Source organism: Molossus molossus, unplaced genomic scaffold (assembly GCF_014108415.1).
Source record: "Molossus molossus isolate mMolMol1 unplaced genomic scaffold, mMolMol1.p scaffold_m16_p_16, whole genome shotgun sequence".
NCBI classification, from domain to species: domain Eukaryota; kingdom Metazoa; phylum Chordata; class Mammalia; order Chiroptera; family Molossidae; genus Molossus; species Molossus molossus.
The window spans coordinates 57928848-57947914 of record NW_023425351.1 but is presented as its reverse complement, the minus strand read 5'-3'; positions in this window follow the sequence as shown (position 1 = coordinate 57947914).

Below are 19067 nucleotides of genomic sequence, written 5' to 3'. Positions count from 1 at the left end.
CAGTTACTCATAAGAGATATATTTTAAGTTAGAGAATATTCTGAGTTGGGAGAGAAATGAATTCAAATAAAGATAGTTCGAGTAAAGAGACTTAATGAAGAGACTGCTTTCGGAAGTGTGGGCAGGGTTAGGGGTTAAGCAAGGATGGTGAGGAACACAGAATAGAAAAAGTCAAAAGCTTACCCCCGCCACACACACACACACACACACACACACACACACACACAGCCCCAATAACCCCAGGCCACAGGGAGAATACTACATAGCTAATTGGCAGGAGCTATAATCATGGAGAGCCATAGATTTGGTACCAAAGGGAGAAGAACTCAAACACCAAATCACTTTCTTCAGCCCTCCAATCTTATGCTAGTGCCTTCCATTGGTCAAAACCAACTGGAAGTCAGCTGGAAGAAGCTCCCAAAACACAGTCTTTAAGAGTCAGCCTCTCAGGGAGCTCAGCAAGGCAGACAAAAGCAGAAAATCAGTCTGATGGGCAGCCAGCAAATAGAGAGAAGCTGGCATGCATACTAAAATGAGAAATGGAGTGTACAGTAAGTTCTGCATCTTAAACTCTCCGTTAATATCGCATCGGTGCCCATTTTTCCATGTTATTAAAAGTTTTTTCCCTATGGCATAATTTTTTATGACCTTGTAGCATTTCATCATGAGGGCATATTATATCAAAAGCATATACATTACTTTTTCCTCTTAAATATTTGTGTATATCACTCTATTGTATTTAATATTGTAATAACAATTGTGTTATAAATTCCTAGAGTTAGAAGAAGATCGAAACAGACAGACAAGTTCTTGGCACATATGCCAAACCCCTCCAGGAAGTAGTGCCTATTTCAGTGCTAACTCACCAGCACTGGGCACTTCTATGTTTTTACTTTTGCCATTTCAATCAGTGAAGAAAATCTAATCTATTCTTATTTGCATTTCTTTTATTAGTAGTAATATTAAGCATGTTTTCAAAGTCACTATTTACTTCTCCAGAGAATCGGCTTCCTCTTTTTCTGGCTCTTCTTTGACAAGAAATCTTTTGAACTAAGATGTTCTGGTATCAATTTATTCTCAAGTTGTTTTAGGTACATACATATCTTATTGCCACTTATTATTTTCTACCATTATGGTTTTATAAAAGCTTTTCAAAACATAAATGTTTAGGTGGGATTCCAATTTAAAAATCTTAGAAGCTTAGGATTCCTTATTGTTTTGTCATAATTATTAAATCATAAATTTGCTATGTAATCTACCATTGACATCTGAAATAAGTTATTTTAAACTTAGGAAGACAGAAATATAGAATGAAGGTGGGAAGGTAATTTGCTGAAACCATCTACAAAATACTTTCTTTTTTTTATTTTTCTTTTTTATATATAATTTTTTTTTTTTATCATCCTCACCCGAGGACATTTTTCCATTTTTTGTTCAGGTAGAGTGGGAGGGAGAGAAAAGAACAGAGAGAGAAAGAGAAACATCGACGTGAAGGGACACATCGAGTGGCTGCCACCCGCACGACCAACCAGGGCCGGGGACAAACTGCAACCGAGGTACGTGCCCTTAGCGGGAACCGAACCCGGTCTCTCCGCACCGCAGGCCAATGCTCTAACCGCTGAGCCAAACCAGCCAGGGCTACAAAATACTTTTTAATAATCTATTCTCCATGGAAACTAAGATCCTGTGGCAAGTTGAAGAAACAGGACCTCAGTAACTACTCCCATCCGAAAGGGGCGTGTATTTCCTCACGCCTTAAACGTGGACTGGCCCTGTGTCTCGCTTGGACCAACAAACAATAGGGCAGAAGTGATGATATGGGGATCCTCGAGCCTGGGCTTCAGGAGACCTTAGCTTCTGCTTTCACCCGCTCGAAGGGCTGTCCTGACTGAGCCATGGAATGAAGTGGCGCAGTGTGAGAGGCCAAGCGGAGTGGGAGCCGGTGCCCTGGTCTGCAGCCAGCACCAGCAGCCAAGCCTGGGACTCTGGCCACAGTGGACCTACTAGCCCCGTTGACCCACCACCCGAACAGCCACGAGAACAAGCTCAGGCACAAGCAGCCGTGGAACGACCCAGCCAACCCACAGAATTGTGAGAAAAAACAAATTGTTGGTGCTTGAGTCACCGTTGCTCAGCATCGTTCACAGATAGAGATCTCGTAAGAGGACACGTCTCCGAAGCACTGTTTGATTTCAGTTTTATCCTACAATGCAGATGCAGGAAATGGTAGAGAATGAAAGTTTTCTCGCAGAAATAAATGAAGAAACGGAATGTGAAAAAAATCCCATATAAGATCATAAAAATCAACATATTTTAGTTTTTGAGAGGAAGACCAGATTAATAAAATTAAGTCATACGTGTAAACCGCACCACAACTAAAAGTAAACCCACTTCCAGGGCATGTGCGGGCTTCTTCGGGTCCATTTCCCCAGGACAGGCTGCAGCCAGCGCCGGCAGCCAAGGTGCCTCAGGGCACAGGACACAGACACTGTGGGCTTTCCCAGCACCATCGTATTCCAGAACAGAAGTCTGAAGAACTCAAAAATCCTCAGTTCAAATCTGATCTTCCAAGTTATGATGAAGATATAGCTACCAAGAGAGGAAGATAAAACATTTTAAGATTAACTTGATTAAAAAATAAAACAGCCTTTTGTTCTCCAGGCCTCCATTGTACTCTTCTCTGGGACTCCACAGATGTTAGAAATAGCCCCTGACCCTCTAACTTGGGGTCTGTTAACCCCTGAGGGCCCATCAACATATTCTTTCCCATAACATATTCACTTTCGATGATAATATTTTTGTCATTTGAGTTTCAACTGAACAAGTATGGACTTAGCACTTGCTATGTGCTGAATAGTCAGAAAGGTGGTGCTTGATAATTATTGCCATAGCTCTTTGGCTGAAAATAAATATCTCCAATGTTTTGAATTTCAGAACACCATGAGATAGTTTTACAAAAGTTGATGTAACTTTAAGCAATTTTGTTTTCTTTCTATAGTCTCATTTCCAACTCCTTTTTAATAAGACTATGAAATGTAGATGGGTATTCTTTATAGTTTTCTTTTACTATGTATATATTTCTTGTGTTTTTCTTTTTTATAATGGGCTTGCATAGCTCTGTAATAAAATTAAAAAGTAAAAAACACTCAAACAGTATACAAAACTATGAAAGGGTGCTATGGTTAATTCCCTAAGCCAAGAAAGTAGCAGAACAGATGGCAAAAAAATTAAATAAATAAAGGAGGATTCTGGAGATAGTTTAAGGAAAGTTAGACAAGTCTTGAAGAGAGTCAAAGGTCAGAGTTGAACAAGAGAGAGAGAAGCATCCAAGAAGGATGACCTGGCTTCTATTTTAAGCAGTTGGCAGTCGATAAGGAGGCAACGTTGCCCATTGGGAAACAACGTGAGTAGGGAGGCAGCTGAGAAGATAAAGACAAGAATTAAATGCCCAAAGGCTGAATGTGGAGAATGAATGAAGAGGCAGAAAAATGCCATCACAGTACGATTCTTCTTCCAATTAATTAAAGCCATGATCATCCTTGTTTTAGAATAATCACACCATTTGCTCATTATTGGCCTGCCTTTTCTGGATTGGAAGCCTGTTTCTTGCTTTTATTTTGCCTGACATTACATTTTGCTAGTGAATCAGTCCTCCTCCTACTGCAACTTTACCAACAGGTTCAGAAGAGTTAAGGCCTAGAACCCCTAATGGAAACACTACAGGGAATGAAAACTGGGTTCGAATCTGGCTGGCTGCAGGCCTCCTATTAATGGGTAGAAATGTAATATTCATCAAAAAGAATCTAGACTTCAGTCATTCTAACGATCATAAAACTCCTTTCATCAATGCATAATAGAACAAAAAGACTGATTTTCATTAGGAATGACTTTCAACATTTTTTTATTTCTTGTATAAAAAAATAAATCTGTTCAGTCTTATCAGGTCCAAGGTATTTCTCACCGCTTGGAAATAGTAGGTCGGTTTTTATCCCGTTGTTCAATTCTTCACCACTGTAGTCAATTTAGAATAGTCCGTTATCTGGTGACACGTAGCAGCATAAAATTACCTTCACCTAAGAAGCCCCTCGCTTCTCTTCCTCTGCTCTGTAAAATGTCATTTTTAAAAATGGCACTAAACATGAGTAGGATATTGTGTCACTTCTTGTCTTCCCGTGAGGGTTTTTGGGAGAAATGAAGAACAGGATATTGTCATTAATAAAATTACTACATTGCCCATATATAGTCCTCAAAAGTTAGAAAATGATTAGTTTCTGAGTTTCCACAAAAGACTGAAAAGCTTAGAATGGGACCTTGTATATAGTCATTGCATTTTCAGGCTGTCAAAGAAATGTAAGCCCTCCAGAGTGCATGGCCACTTTAGACGGTAGAGAGATCTCTTGTGCTGTTAAAATGGATTCTGGTTGAACCTGAAATCCAATCTATTTACAGATCTAAAAGGGTAGAATTAGAAGATCCCATAGCAATCACACGATTTGACTTGGTCAATGAGAGTATCACCTTCTTCTGGCCACAATGATTGATCCAAGGATGGGCACGTGACCCAAATCAGTGAGACATGTAGAGATTGAAACTGGGATTGCTGGGAAGGAATGATACCTCCTGCCCTCTTCAATTTACATAGTGAATGAGTGATACTTGTGGATGTGTGCTAAGATTTTATGTATTGGATGAGTGAATAAATGAATGAATGAAAAAATTGAGCCCTGTGTAAGTGAAAAATCACGTCGTTTTCTCAAAGTCACAGAGAGATCATGAGGTGATATTGAGGAAGACTGTAAAAGAGATAAAACCGAACAGACAAAACCCCAGTTCTCCAACTGGCCAAAGCATGACAATTATCTGTTTACTCAAATGACTAAGATACAGTAGGGGAGGCTTTCAGGCACAATTGGATACAGGAGCTCAAAAAATGTCATCAAGACTTGGCTTCTCTTTATTTCTCAGCTTTGCCTTTCTAGGGCATCGGCTTTACCTTCAGGCTCCATGAGGTGATTCCTAGAAGCCTAGCCTAATCTCTCCCAGAAGGAAAATAAGTAAACATCTTTTCAGGGACCCTACCACAAACCTCATTGGATCTCACTGACACTGATTGGGTCATGTGACCATTCTTCAATCAATCGCTCTGGTCAGGAGATTGTGATGTTCTGATTGGCCTTGTCTGTGTCACAGGCTAACCCCAAACCAGTGGGAGTCTGCTCCATCTGAAACACATGGAGTGAGAATGGGGTCAGAGTGGTTCCTCAGGGGGAAATCATCACCCTGTTACCAGAAAATGCTGAGTGGTAAAGACCACCAATGCCCATGACAGCAGCCAAGTAGTGTCTGAATCACCAGGGCACTGACTTCAAGAAGGAGCTATTTTCACCACTTCTGCTTGCCCTGTCATTAAAAAATCTCTGAGCAAGCTTTTGAGAAAGAGAAGACAGCAAATCAAAAAGCAATACAGAGTAGGGAGTCTCAGTGAGTGAATACAAAAACAACAGAGCTTTCTACCAGCTTACTTACCTTTCAGGACAACTGAGCGGTGAGTGAAAACAGGGAAAGAAGGGGCTCCCCTTCCTGCACTCTCTGCCCAATCTTAGTCGGACTGTGGTCCCTTCCCCCACACTGCTGCCCCACTCAGTCTGTGGCTCAGAGTTTTATATCCCAAGAGCCTGTGTGAAATGGAAGGAAGATGATCCCTAATCCCCATCTTTCCCACAACAAGGGATAAAACCTTCCCATGTTGTGTGTTCTACTAACACATAAATTAACAGCTAAAAGAAGTGACTAAAGGTCAATTAAGGGCAACTGGGGGGGGGGGGGCTCAAATGAAATGCTGAGAAGCAGAATAGTACCAGAATGGGGTGATGAGATTCATCAGTGACAAACTTCCCAATTTTCTCTGTTTTGCTGAGGACCGGCCAGACCAGGTTCTGATAGCCCTACCCATATTTATTATTGGGGGTGCTATGTTCCACAGGACATCTTCTACCACCTCTACATCTGATTCCATGTGCAGACAGAGGATCATCTGTTAACCTGCTTCTTAAGGCTTGTATGAGTCATGCAGACAAGACTAAGCACTCTCTTCCTTCTTGGTTTTAACTTTCCTGGAGAAGGAACTGATTGTCCTGGCTTGCATCATTTGTCCAACAGGGACCATCCAACTGTAGCCAGAGAGTGAGGACCTGGGGAACACATTGCCTGTTCCCATGGTGACAGTGTAAACCAAGGGGAGGTGGTTCCAAACTACTGAGATAAGGGAAGAGCAGACAATACAACAAGTGCCCAGGTGAAGGCAAAAATCACTGCCTCTAGCAGATGCTACTATTGCTACTCCCTGCAGAAAATTCTGAGTCTTAGGTCGTGGCCATACTAAACTATACAGGGGAACCAGAAGGCTAATAGTTTATACCCATTCATATATTTAATATGAAAGGAAACAATATTTTGTATTAATATAAATTATATTCTTCCTTTTAATGTTTCAAATAAGGAATCACGTGGTTTTTTTTAACTCATATCACAAATTTTTCTATCAGTAAGAACTCACAGCTGTCAGAAACACATTCTTGCTAAGTATGAATATATATATACATGTGTATACATGTATGTACATAACTATAAGGTTTTTAAACTTTGTTTCTAGGTTTAACCTGGGAACATCTTTCTAACTTTCAGAAAACATTTTTCTCACTTTTCTGTAGCTTATGGTTTCCAGCTTACTTCTGCAATTTTTCTTACTCAGATAACTTCCTAGGAGGCATAATTAAAGTTCTTAAAATTTAGCCTGGCTGGTGTGGCTCAGTGGATTGAGCATCATCCCATGAACTGAGAGGTCCTGGGTTCGATTCCAGTCAGGGCACATGTCTGGGTTGCAGGCTCAATCCCTGGCAGGGGGCATGCAAGAGGCAGCTGATCAATGTTTCTCTCTCACATAAATATTTCTATCTCTCTCTCTCCCTTCCTTTCCAAAAAAAATTAACTCAAAAAAGTTCTTAAAATTTAGATGATAAAATGAAATAGAAAAATGAACATAAAAATTGTTAACATAGTAAGGTCAAAATCAAACACAATCAGATGTGTAAAGACACTGAGTTTCTTCATTTCCCAAAGTTAATTTAATCTTCTTGTTATTGAATAGTAGAAGGTCAAGTTAAAATCAATTCTCTCTATTAAATTTGGTGCAACCCAATAAACAAAACAGTATCTTCACATGATCCAATCTTGTTCAGATAAAGTTCCTTCTCCTTGCAGAATTTCTTCCCCTCCCCTTGCTCTTCTCCAAGATGGCAGGCGATTGCTAAGGGGGTGGGGAAGGAGGGTTCATATGGCTTCTTGGTGGCGGGGAGAGAAGGTATCATTTTCCCACACATAAACCCGTGTGCTCTTCTCTGGCTACCTTGATCACTGCCTGCTGATGAGTCATCCTGCTTGCATCAAATAATAAAACCTTGCCGGGTTCTCTTTGATCAGTGTCCTATGATCACCGCTGCTGAACTGGTCCCTCCTCAGTAATTGCTGGTATTGTATATGCCCCTGAGACCTCACTGTAATTCCGCGTTGCTCTCCAGGCAGAATGGTCTACTCAACAGTCATCCCCAGGAAAGCCACTACACATCCTTGTGACAGCTTCCTGGTAAGCTCACCAACAAGCACCATCGTTGACTTCCTACATCTCCCTGGAGAACATGTGAGAACTTATCTACATCTTCCATGTCCCATGCCATACTCTCCTCTGTTATTTCTCTTTCTATCCAGTACTAATATCACTTTTTTGTCCTTTCCTTTGATCATCAAGTTTCTTAAGATGAAATTCTGAAACACATCTCTGGCTTTCTAGATTGCCCCCTCTCTCTCTTCCCTTGTTCTTTGCATCTGAGCTCGATCCAAACCCCTATTCTGTATCCGCTTAGAACTCTCTCTCCTTTCCCTACCACTATATCTGGACAGTGGGCTCTGAGTTCTGGAACAACATCTCCAGGGGCTATTTTGACCACTCAACCTGCATGTCCTGCTGACATTTTTAGGTCAACCTAACCAAAACCAAACTCATTATCTTCCTCCCAAACCAGCTTTCCCTAATTTCCCTGCTTCCATTAATGGCATCAGTAGCTCCAAGCTCTTCTTCAACTCCCACATTTAATCAATTGCTTCTGCACTGATTTGAGTGTCTTTTCCCTCCTTCTCATCCCCTCTGCCTCCACACTAGTTCAGAGTCTCATTACTCTTTGCCAAACCTACTGAGAAAACTACCCCATTGATCTATCTGCCTCCACCCACTCCATTCCATCCTACAAACAGCTACCAGATTAATCATCCTAAAATGCACGCTCATCTTCTTACCCACCCCCAGTTATAAAACTTTAAAGCACTTCACTGTCTTTGGAAGTAGGCACAAATACTTTATCCTGCCACTCAAGTAACTTTATGGTAGAACTTCAACCCATCTATTGAGATTTATCCACCACAACTATCTGCCATCCAACTAAACCAATGTGATAAAAAAAAAAAAAAATCAAGAAAGGTCCGAATTGGGCTTTTGCCTAGAAGTTTGGGCATATTATTTATGGGTAGGAGTGTGGCAATGTTGATAAGTGGCCTAAAGACAAAGAGAGTTGTCCAAGATAAGATCTGCCAATTGCATAGTTCTTTCCACAGATCATTACCCTGTAAATAGTAGATGCTCCATGAATTCTTGCTAAGTAACTTGCTTTTACTGCGTTTTACTCTATGATTTCACATTTGGAAAAATCTTAACCAAAGAGCAGATGTTTTCTTATGCCTTTCTAAATCAACGTGGCTGATGATCCTCAGTTTTTTGTTAATATACTTTCTTTCACCAGTGCATTCCCCAGGCTAGGATGCAGCTACATTTTTGAAGGAAGCATCTCACCACAGATCGATCAAGAACAGCAGTCCATTCCTCTTTCATGTCTCACCAAGCAATGCATCCACCCAGTCAATTAAAGGTCTGCAGAGGCAAATTGTTTAGGAATCGGTTAGTCATGCTGTTGGATATTCAGAATTCCCATAAATATAATTCCAATATGAAAAAATAACAACAACAATAATAATTTCCCTGGGTTATAAGTGTTCTGTAGTATAAAAAAATTATTCCACAGACTTTGTAGACTTTTCTCTCTATAATTCTTTTTTTAAGTAAGGTACAGAAGGTATAGTTAAGGGATTGGCAAACTTTACCTATAAGGAGCTAAACAGTAAATAGTTTAGGCCAGCAGGACAAATGGTCTCCATCTCAACAACTCTACCTTCGTAGCAGAAGAGCATTACATAGATAATATGTAAAGGTATGAGTGTTTCTGTGTTCCAAGAAAGTTTTTACAGACACTGACATTTGAACTTCATCTAATTTTTATATGTTGTGAAATACCATTCTTCTTATGACTTTTTCCAACCATTTAAGAATTTTAAAAATATTCCTACAGCCCTGGCCGGTTTGGCTCAGCAGTTAGAGCATCAGCCTGCGGTCCAGAGAGACCCAGGTTCAGTTCCCGCTAAGGGCATGTACCTCGGTTGCAGTTTGTCCCCGGCCCTGGTTGGGTTGTGCGGGTGGCAACCACTCAGTGTATCCCCTTTCACATCGATGTTTCTCTCTCTCTCTCCCTCCCTCCCTCCCTCTCTCCCTCCCTCCCTCCCTCCCACTCTATCTGAAAAAAAATGGAAAAGTGTCCTCAGGTGAGGAGATATATATATATATATTCCTACCTATGGCTCATACAAAACTTTTTTGAGGTAGGGCTATAGTTTGCCAACTCCTGGTATGGTGCCATTCTGATTCTACAGATGAGATTCTGTAACTCAGAAGTTGACACTTTTTGTGTCTAAAATCACCCAATATGGTATCAGAATTATTAGTGAAACTTGAGGCCATGTCATCGGACCAGAATTTCTGGTCCACTCACTCTACAACAATGGCTCCTCCATTTAGAAACATCTCATTGTGGCCACCCATTCTTCCAAGCAATGGACACCACATCCAACATGGGGAAGAGTATCTGAAATAAGATCAAAGAACCACATCTTCCCCAAAGGGTTCATGAGCAGTTTCTAACACCTCCTCACTCCCCAGACTAAGTGCAAAAACTGTGTGTGGGTTTGCATTGACAAGGACTTTCACCTTGACCGAACTGTAGTTTGGCTCCACTGGACCCTCTTCTCAACGAAAGCCTCATCCTTGGCCTGTAGTCCTTGGCTTCCATGCCCAGTTTTAGAGGGAAAAGGTGGGTAAGATCATGTTGTGCTGCTCCTGAGACTTACCCTTACCTCTTGGGATCAGGATGGTGCTCCTTAGGGAGGATAAACACACAGATCTGTGCCCCAGCCCTGACTTTGGCCAGAAGCCTTCCCCATCAAAACTACCACCGTGGTGATGGAAATGAGCATCAGGAGTCACTGGGAAAGTGCTCACTAGGTAGCATCATGTTGGATGACAATGATAGTAACCAGGGAAAGAGAATGGAAGAACTAGGATTCCAGAAACACCCTGGACCTGAAGGCTTCCTTTAGACAGTATTCATTTTATTGTCCTTGTTTAGAGGTTACACTACCATGTGAAAACATGCTTTGGTAATATGGGGAACACACTGATTTTCTTCACCGGAGGGCTTAAGTCAACAGGAATAGGTCTATCTGGAAGATGAATGAAGTACACAGACTAGACTATGGACTGCTCAAATACCAAAAAGTCCATGCTCGAAACCTGTGGTTTGGTCCCCACATTACTGCCATTTCTGGTCATGGAATTATTGCTAAAGTCAGAACCAGCCAGACCACCTGGAAGAGCATGTAGATGAACTAAATCTCCAGATCCCTCTCCCTCTTCATTTGTTTTATTTTTAATTTTAGAGTCTTTCTCTTTTTTTATTGATTTTTATTTTTATTGTTGAAAGTATTACAGATGTACTCCCTTTTTCCCCCACTGACCCCTCCCCCCTTCCCCACTCCCATCTCCCTCCTGCTTTCCCCAACCTAATGTCTGTGTCCACTGGCCGTGCATATATGCATGTAAGTTCTTTGGTTCGAAGCTAAGAGTAGAGCTACCGCACTGACTCATTTTATCATCCACTCCTTCCACTGTGGGCCCTTTAGAGTGTGTATCGCTAGGATCACCCCTGTACAGCACACATCTAAGAAGTGTGTTACTTTTCTTCTTCATGGTACTTAGCTGTTCCTACTCCACATTTCCAGAACTTTCAGTGCAAATCTCATCTTCCAAGAAACTATTTAGATATGAAAATTTCCTAGCCCATCTTTTCAGCTTTTCTTGTTTTAAGAACTCTTTGTACCTTTTCATGGCAAGCTGGTACCAAGTAGCATGTACATAAATTTCGAAAGGTCAGGAAATGAGTTCTAAGCAATAAAGATCTTAGTGACATCCAGTGACCTGTATCAGGATGTGCGCTGATACTCACAGAGAATGGCAATGTCATTTTAATAAGGAAAATGCTTGAACATACTTAGAGACTGAAGAAGTAATATGGGTGGCAGGGCTGTGTGTGTGTGTGTGTGTGTGTGTGTGTGTGTGTGTGTGTGCTTACATGCACCTGGGAGTGGGGAGGGTTGGAGATGGTGTGATCCTTCTCTCGTGTACAAGAGGTTATCTAGTTAACCTTGGGCTTGCTTTAATCTGTGTCTCTCTGAGCCGACTGCTGTGGACATACTGAGAAAACTGAGACAGTTTTTAGAATCTCCTGGCCTTTTATTTCTGGCTTAGACCTCACAAGAGATTGTTTATCCCCTGTGTTGAGCCTTAGTCTTTTCTCTGGGTTTTGTACTTGACCTTCATCTGCCTCCAACCAGACTTAGATCCAAAGCCTCCCACTCCAGACCCACCTCTCACCCTCAGTTGCAGAAAAGGCTGGACAGACGTCTCTTCCTTCCACCACATTCATTGTTTCCCGCCTCACCCATGACTCAGCAACCTTCTCCTCTGAGGTAACTTATATTTGCACTTTCTTGTCCGTCTAACTTCAATTGTTAGGCCCTAAGAGCAGCCACCAGTCTTTCTAGGTAGATGTTGTGTTTATATGTTGATATTCCCCAGGCTGTTTGATATGTTGACAGTGATGTTTATGGGAAAAAGGACAATCTGACATTCTACCTCTTTGAAGGAATATTTAAGCTGCAATTAGGAAGTCAATATGAGAGGACATTAAAATACATATGTATATATATGTAGATTCAATCACAGCATAACTGATCTACATTTTTTTTAATCCTCACCCGAGGACATTTTTCCATTTTTTCTTCAGATAGAGTGGAAGGGAGAGAGAGGAAGAGAGAGAGAGAGAGAGAGAGAGAGAGAGAGAGAGAGAGAGAAACATCAACATGAAAGGGACGCATCGAGGGGCTGCCACCACACGACCAACCCTGGCCAGGGACAAACTGCAACCGAGGTACGTGCCCTTAGCGGGAACTGAACCCGGGTCTCTCCGGACCGCAGGCCGACGCTCTAACTGCTGAGCCAGACTGTCCAGGGCCTGATCTACATTTTAATAACCAACAAAAATATGTAGAATTCCTTTTTTCTCCTTCCTAACACCTTATTACACCCTACTATACGTTCTTACCGAAGGACATGTACACACATATTCATTATCTGTATTAGCGGTCACTGAATTTTTTCCATTATTTCACCGCAGCATGTGGGATACTGAAATAACCACCAGTTCTGTTGAACGGGAACTATAATGATGACCACATTAGGGTGAGAATACATAGAATATAGAAAAGGAATACTAATTGGAGAAACGGCAAACAAAGACTGTAGATTTGAAGTGGCATTTGACATCCTAAAAGGAGCTGGAGAGGGAACCCTGCTGCTCCTGTGGCCGCTGCTGCGATATGCGAAGTCCTGCTATGAAGCCCAGAACCTGCTTGGGGGGAGCCAATTTAATATTGGCTTCCGTAGCTGTAATTTAAGAGTAAGGGCACGGGATTAGAAGCTTAGCACTCCACAAGGACATAACCGAGGAGATTTCTACCCACTCTGCAGAATCTCGGGCTCACACCACAGCTTTCTCTTCACTCTCATCATTTTGCAATTAGAACGCAGAGCGAGTAGAAGGAAATGCTCACCCATCAGCCCTATCTGGAAATTATCAGCTCTGAGATCCTGTGTTAGCTTTCTGAGCTCGGCTCCCAGCGGAGGGACTGGGAGCCAGGCATTTCTAAGCACTGATTGAAGCTCATCATTGCCAGAGTGGTTCTATAGCTCAATCTTATCCACCCCATTTCACAGATGACCAAATTAAGGTCCAGTGAGGCTAAATAGCTAGCAGTCTCATAGTGGCTGAATGTCGAGGACCTTGAACTAGAGATCAATGTCTGCCCTTTTTACACCAGAAGCCAAATGTCAAAATACAGGGTGGGGAGAGGGTGGGTTTACAGTTGTGAGTAGGCAAAACACAGAGTTTATTCTTGTATTATTCTTTATTGATTATTGTATTATTCTCCACGCAAACCTGCTTTTGCCCCACCTCATATTTTGAGAGAATCAGAGCTAAGTACACAATGTGTTCTATGCCTAAAGGGTATAAATAAAACACCCTACAGAACCCACGTGAGATTTGGTTGCTAACACTTTTTATCAAACTATTAAAAACATACTCTTCTGACTCCGGCTAGTTCTGGGATAAAACAGTTTTTTTTTTTTTATCCTCACCTGAGGATATTTTTCCATTTTTTGTACAGATAGAGTGGGAGGGAGAGAGAGGAAGGGAGAGAGAGAGAGAAACATCGACGTGAAGGGACACATCGAGTGGCTGCCACCCGCACGACCACCAGGGCCAGGGACAAACTGCAACCGAAGTACGTGCCCTTAGCGGGAACCAAACCCGGGTCTCTCTGGACCGCAGGCCAGCGCTCTAACCGCTGAGCCAAACTGGCCAGGGCATAAAACAGTTTTTCTTATCCTCTGTAATCCTTTACCATTTTCCTGGAATACTTCATGTCTAAATGATATTTTATAAAGCTCTGACGATTTTAACCCTTCCCCCTCCATTATTCTAGCCTCATCATGATAAAAGGGGGAAATTTTTTTCTCACCAGTCACAGCTAGAAACTTGCTGGGTGCCATTCAGCACAGTAAACCAGGGGTTTTGTTCTATCCACTTGCACATTGATGACGATGAATTGAATACTGTTAAGAACTTCACATCAGCCCTGGCAGGTGTGGCTCCGTTGGTTGAGCATCATCCCATGCATAGCAAGGTTGCTGGTTTGATTCCCAGTCAGGGCACATTTTTGGGTTGCAGGCTCGATCCTGGTAGGGGGCGTGCGAGAGGCAGCAGATCGATGTTTCTCTCTCGCATTGATGTTTCTCTCTCTCTCCCCCTCTCCCTTCCTCTCTTTTTAAAAATCAATAAAAAAGTTAAAGAAAAGAACTTCACATCATTTGCTCTTAATAGTTCCCTCACCTACAAAATGTGGTTTCAACCCTGCAGAGTTCTTTGAAGGTTGAATTTCATGGCAGATGAAAATGACGTAGCAGCACTGGCATATAGTAAGCATCTGTTAAAAGTTTGCTATTATTTTTTATTTAAAAATATCCGTATCTACAGCGCATCTTTACTGCAGCAGGGTGGGAAAAGCATAAGGTTAGAACTAACCCAGAGAGGTGGATTCTCACTGTGAGCCTGCCACCTGTACAATTCTAAAGAGACCTCTTTCGTCTCTCAAACATGGGTACCAATACGTGCTCAGCCTTCTCACATTTATAGGAAGGATCAAGTACGATGATCATTTTCAAGTAGGTTTTAAAAACATGAAAAGCCTATGCATGCAAGTGTAGGCAATTATTTCAGTCATTCTCGTCATTAAGTCACTGTTACATGATGAAAATGAGTTCCTTGCCTCCATATGGGAGGATGTGACTCCTGGTCGAAAGAATAGAGCGAATTGGACATCAGACAGAATGGAGTTCAAGCCCAGTTCTGCTGCTGATTTGCTCTGAGGCCTGGGAAAAGTCATCAGCTTCTCGGTGCTTGGATTTGCACGTTTGTTCATGGGGCTAGTGGAGCCTTTTGTAATAGAGGATCCCTAACAGCCGGGTCAGGGCGAAACTCAGACATCCCAGAATGCGGAGATGGCAGCAGTACCTCTGTTTCTGTCCGCATCCTCCATCTGCATAAGACAGAGAGAAAACTTGCATTTAGTCTATAACTGGGGTTTAAATACACCCAGACATGATTCTCTGACTAGATCGGTATGGATGGAAGCCAGATGCTGAATCCCTAAGAGAGGAAAGTCTTAGTAAGTGAGGAAAACCATTACTGAACACAACTAGGCACCCAGAAAAGGAGGCTTAACACACCTTTAATGATCTGAAATGAAATTCAGAGATAATAGAACCAACTTATACACATGATGTTTTGTTTTTTTAAAAAAAATCAAAGTGGCTTAACTATAATATGAAGGAGAAGTGAAAAGGAAAACAAACCATTTATAACAAAACCATTTTCTGTTCAGAAAGTTACAGCTCAGAGGTGAGAACACTGGAGGATGAAACGAAGTCATCAGAAGCGGGCATGTCCACGCTCCAGCTGACGCCCAAGCGGGTCACACTGGCCACTCACGCACCACGAGTCGTGTTGCTGTGGGTGATGTGATTTTCTGAAATAAACAAATCCTGATAACGTTCTGAACCAGAAGAAATGTGATGTTCTCTCAACTTATGCAGCCGTTGCATCCTTAGAAAATTCATTGTATTAAAACTGCACAGAAAATCACGTCTCATATCGATAAAAAACATATTCGGTTTCCAGCTTAGATAATAGCACTTAGGGCTTTTTTCATCTAATAAGTGTCTAGGTAGACATTCAAAAGTTAGATGGTTGCAGGACAATTCCTTTTTGGCAGTACTGTCCCATACATATAGGACTTTTAGTATTTCTGCCCAAATCTACTATGAGCTCCCCTGGTGACTGTGATAACCAAGAAGTCCCAGAAACTTCACTGGGGCTAGTACGACACCCATTGAGAAGTGTCATCCAATGAGTAGGTACAATCTTAACAAAATTATAGAACTATAGTAATCAAGTCACTTCACAATCTAGATCTTCCTCTTGGCTCCTGTTTCAGCCTAGAAACCCTTGCCCTTTCTCTGTCTCTACTTTTGAATCAGATTACCTTTTCAGATTATACTCTGACCACACTGAGATTCATGTTTGGCAAGAATACTAGGTCTTTTCTCTGAACATTTCATCCACAATTATCCATGGGTATCAGCAGTAATTTTAGTCCCTTTTCATAGAGGAGAAGACTGAGCAAATGAACGCAGGTAACTCGTCCCAGGTCGTGCCACAACCTGTCTGCAGAGATGGACTAGAATCAGTGTCGTTCAGGCCTGACCACTGAACCCCTTTTCCTCCCACTTCCCTCGTAGACCTGTGACTTCAGGAGCCCTTATAAGGAGTGGGTGGGAGGGCAGGTACAGACTCAGTCCCTCTATTTGCTCTTTGCTATCTCCTCTGGTAAGAAATCAGTGGAGGAGGAAGAATTCCCAAAATGGGTTTCCATTCATCGAAGCACTTGCCCTCTCTCATTTGTGTCATTAATTGCAACCTGGGTGTAGGGAACTGCTAGCCCCCGGCAAGGCAGAGCTGTCTTTAAACCTGCTCAAGAGTCCGAGTGGATGATGAACACACTCACCAAGACGTGATATAGCAGGGTCAGGCCGCAGAGGCACACATCAGGGAACAAGCCGTGCACCATGGTCCCGCCCTCCCTCCTCCACAGAGATGTGGCAGGGAGGGTAATAAAAAGTAATGATCTGAAAGAGAGCATGCTGTTGCCTTCCAAGGGTCAAGTCAGTACAATTTGTGCAAGGTCCTGACATTTTCAGTCTTTTTTAGTACAGAAATACTGAACTAAAAAGATACAGTACCAAAAGAAAAAAGAAAAGAAAAAGACACAAACCAGGGTCACTTCAAACCCTTTAAAACAGATCCCATATGAGGCATCCCAATATATCAGGAAGATTGCTTTTCAGAGCTAGAGAGGCAGCTTATGAGACAGCCACACGGGGCCACCTCTGTGAGTGACAATGGACCAGCTCCTCCTAACCATGGGGTGGGAGTTGGGGGATCCTTCTGAGCAGCTATAATTCAGCTCTCACTTTTGGAGAAGCCATTTCTAATGGGGCAGGTGGGTTCTTGCTTATTCTGATAAAGCGACCTATCATTGTATGAAGTGACTTAAAGGATTTATTCTGTGTTTTCAGGGGACGAGGTCCCAGTGCCCACTTGGAACCTACATCAGGCCATAGGGAAAGGAGATGGCGGTTTAGAGAAGCGTGTTCAAAGCTTTGAAACGGATTATTCCTGAGGGCTCTGAAAATGGTAAGTCTCCAAATTGCAACAAAAGTAGCTAGACCCTCCCTGGACAGGAAAAGAGCCTTCTATAAGGCTTGTCTGACAATCTTATTCAGATATTATCCTCACCTAGACGGATGGTTGCCCAACTCCCGAGAGCCCATAGAACTTTCTATTTGTGAACCTGGGAAAGCTAAAGAACCTCCTCACTTGTTTCCATAACTAGCTACACACCTACTTCATAAGATTACTAGGAGAATGTTGTAAGTTTCAAGTGGCTGACATGGACAACATTATGTGGTGACCACCAGGACAGCCAAGACACCGTTGAAGGCATAGGGTAGACAGAGTAGAATATGGCTGTATATATTTTCATCAGAGGAATGTAAAGAAGCCCTACTGCCCCCCAAATCTCCCTGCTTGGGGTTGTCATTATTGTTGATGTGGTCCATACCCTCTATTTCCTTAGTGATTTCAAATGGACAAAGTCCTCATTTTCACCTTATTTCAACTGCTCTAAAAGTCCATGAAGTTATCTACTATGATACTAATAAGTAAAAATCACCAATCTTTTAAGTGAAGGCCCATGTTTCTAAAAGCTCCCTTGTAACATTTTTGATAAGCCAACATTGGTGGGACTTTAACCATGGCCATGAAGGCAGCATGTCATGCTCAAGATTTATTTCTCTTTTCACTATGCTCAAGCTCACCTTTGAAAGAAATAAATGACGATCCTTTATCCTTTTTTTTTTAATCCAATAGGGAATGTTGCAAGGGTAATGATCTTAGAATAACACAGTCTTATTTTTAGCAATGAACATTATGTTTTAGGCTGAGGATGTATTGCATTCATTCAGTCAACAAATGCTGTTGAACACCCATGCCAGGCACGTTGCCAGGCAGGAGGGACAGAATGGTCAGCATTTTGTTCAAATATCTACAATGTACTGAGCCATCCTACTGAACCAGACAGAAAAAGAATGCTAGGAAATAATAAGGTCAGGCTGTTTTTAAGATGTTGAATATAATCCTAATCAGCAGGATCTAGTGATAGATGAGGCAATCAACAGAAGGATGGGAAACAAAGTATTGCCACCAGGGGTACATGAAGATTTTTTTTTTTTTTAACAATTATGGCAATTACAACTTTTTTTTAGGGATATGGAAGGAGAGCATAAGCAAAGACAATATCTTGATGTTATACAAGTCCTCTCTCCTCTCCCACCCCCCAACCCAGCCATCCAATCCTTGTTTCAGTAACCATCCATTCACTGGCCTCCTGCTGCAAATGTGATTAACATATTCAATCAGTTCTTCCCAGATGGGTCAATCACACTGGACATATGCAGTACGACCATCCTTGGGAGAGAATGGTCGACCAAGGTCAAATGAGCCCTAAAGATCTGTGACCAGCAGATCTACCCTCAAATTCTCATCCGTTTGACTTCTTAGCCATAAAGGTAGTAAAGTACTCTCCAAGGCCATCCTACATACTGGACTTGGGAGTTAATGTTAGTCATCCCGAAACTGCCAAGTCATACTCCTCAGAAGAGCTCTCAGCTTCTGAACCTCCTGGACCATAGTGGACCCGAAATCACTTTTACAAATGTTAGTAACATCTCATTCCCTCTAGCTGAGGGAGGAATTTAGGATAGAACTTGAGCTTGGGGTCAAATGCAGGACCTATCACTTAATAGCCCGTGGTTTCAAGCAGGTTACTCTACCTAG